This window comes from Thamnophis sirtalis, unplaced genomic scaffold, assembly GCF_051295495.1.
Source record: "Thamnophis sirtalis isolate CommonGarterSnake01/CBP01778 unplaced genomic scaffold, rThaSir2_p1.2 scaffold_7, whole genome shotgun sequence".
NCBI lineage: Eukaryota > Metazoa > Chordata > Lepidosauria > Squamata > Natricidae > Thamnophis > Thamnophis sirtalis.
The window spans coordinates 36,522,120-36,524,727 of NW_028261387.1; positions in this window are offsets into that span (position 1 = coordinate 36,522,120).

A 2,608-nucleotide genomic window follows, 5' to 3' on the forward strand; every position below is an offset into this window, starting at 1 on the left:
GGGAGAGTGGTTCCTAATTACATATAGAGAAATACAGCAGGTTGGGTCACACAATAAATGTAGGTCTTTATGCATATTAGAATATATTTACATTCCAAATGGTCATTGAATATAATCAGGATACAACTGCTATGTAGGGTATTTTTAAAGATGTTGATTTATTGTTTATTAAATGCAACAAGAATGAAATTGACCATGGTGAAGCAGACAGTGAGTTTAAAGCAAGTTTGATTTGAAGTGTTTACCAATTTTAACTCTTATTTTATGAATTTGAAATAAAATGTCCTATGATTATTTGTAACAAATGCAATTAGGAAACAAAACTAGGGTGACAAATAATAGCCATCTTATGTGTTTGACTTGCCATAAACACCAAACATTATATTCTATAGTTCCTGATTTGTTTGTGTGCTGAAATAAAATTGCTAGACTATTTTTGTAATGTGCTAACTTTTAGAAAACTCTGTTATAAAAATATAATTAAATATAACTTGGTTTAATTTGTGTCTCTAAACCAAGAGGCTTCACATTTATATTACATATGCTTAAGGAAGATGGGTGAACAAGGGATTTGAACAACCAAGGATAAGCTCATCACTGCTTTTCCTTACTTCTGAAGAGTGGAAATTTTCAAAATTATAAGTCAAACTAAATAAAACATCATTGGTTTGGGAAAACAGCCTGCTTTACATTCTTAGGTGCAGATACCTTATATTCAGAGCATATTTATCATCCTGTCAAATTATAAAATACTTATTAAAAGTAACCCAAGGAGGAATAGATTGGTACATTCTAAAGAGATAATGCTCACAACCATTATGCATATGTTATTGAGTCTTTGGCTCCCATTATCCTCTCAATAGCTTATGCTGCTTACTCATGTGTAGGTGCATTTGCGTGATCAGCCTGCCAAGTGAGCTAAATTGTTTCATGTGCTTCAAATCAATACACATGAAAGTGACAGAGGAAACTCTCCATCCTATGTGGCTGTAACCTGCCCTTACCCATTTTACTGGAATTTATTAGGTTTTTGACATGTCGATATGCATTTTTACTAGAAGTTCAAGTGTGTTGGAAAAGCATTCTCATCCCTCCAGACATTAGACAGCCTCTCTTGGCCAAATTAGTGCCCAGCTATTGGCTTCTACATTAGTTCTGTTTCTTGAATCCTTTCATGCAATTCCCCCCCCCCTCACACACACAAACAACACAACTTTTTGGAATCAACTTGGTTTCTAACAAGGAGAGTTGGAAAACAAAACCACCAATCTTGTATTTGGAAACAAGGTATATTTACACAATTTTATCTTTATACAACTCTAGAATGGAGTCAATGGAGAAACTAATATTAGATGCAACAGCAGCACAGCACACTTGCAGTGGCAAGAAAATAATATGGAATAATTGGAGTTTTATTGATGTGCTCATTTTCTTGTATTAGTTGGCTTCAAATACTTCCTCTGCAAAAGTGTTTAACTAGCCTCTAACCATCTATCAGGGGAAGGTCTATGTCCCTCCTTTCTGAGATTACATCTGGGTGTTTTCATGTACCTCTACTGTCTGAAGTAGAATCTGATTTTATTTGCTAACTTAATATTATTGGAAACTGTTCTCTAAATTCTTCACATTATTTTGACAGTATCAGATGCCCAAGTGGGAGTGGAGGAGGGGAAGTCTGCCAGAAAAGCAAAAATTTAGAATTACACAATAGAGCCAAATCCTCACCCTATTAATGCTCCAGTTGCTGGATATTTTTCTTGCTGGCTGACAATATGCTGAAGTGGGTCATTAACGAAGCCAGAGCAGAAAACCAGTTAATTGCATATTATAAGTGGCACACACATTACAACACAATTTAGTTAGGAACCACATATTGCGCAATGCAAATAGCCAGTGTTGTGATGATGCTGTTCAGTGGTGCAAAGATGAGGTGGATAGCAGTTTAAATGAGATAATAGGTCCTCTAGTATTGCACTATGATTCTTTGGCATGCACCAAGAAATATTTTGAGGATTGTTTCACACAAAACTTTCAGGATTCTAAACCCTTGCTTCCACAAAATAAGACTCAAAGCCATTAGATCTTTCCACAAAATATTAATCCAGAATTAGACAACCTGGTATCCTTGGTGACATTTTGGGCTTCAATTCCTTTCAGACCAGCCAACAGAGCCAATTGTAGAGACCTGAAAAGAGTATTGTCTAAAACAGAGGTCTCCAACCTTGGCAACTTTAAGCCTGGCGGAGTTCAACTCCCAGCAAAGCTGGCTGGGGGATTCTGGGAGTTGAAGCCCGCCAGGCTTAAAGTTGCCAAGGTTGGAGACCCCTAGTCTAAAAATACTCTATTCAGGTTTCAAGGTACCAGGTTGTCTTATCCTGCCTTGACCCCAGGTACAGTATATGATTCCTGACTGGGACTACTGAGTGACCAGACCAGGGCACTCTGCTATGATCTCAACATAACTCCATCTATATGGGATCCTGACCCTGCACACAGAGAGGCCTGTTTATCAAATGAAGGGCAGGATGAGAGAGATGGAGGAGGCAGAGGAGAAGCGTGATCTCCATTACTGTGCCCGCCCGGGCAGACGACTTCTGTCTTTCCCATT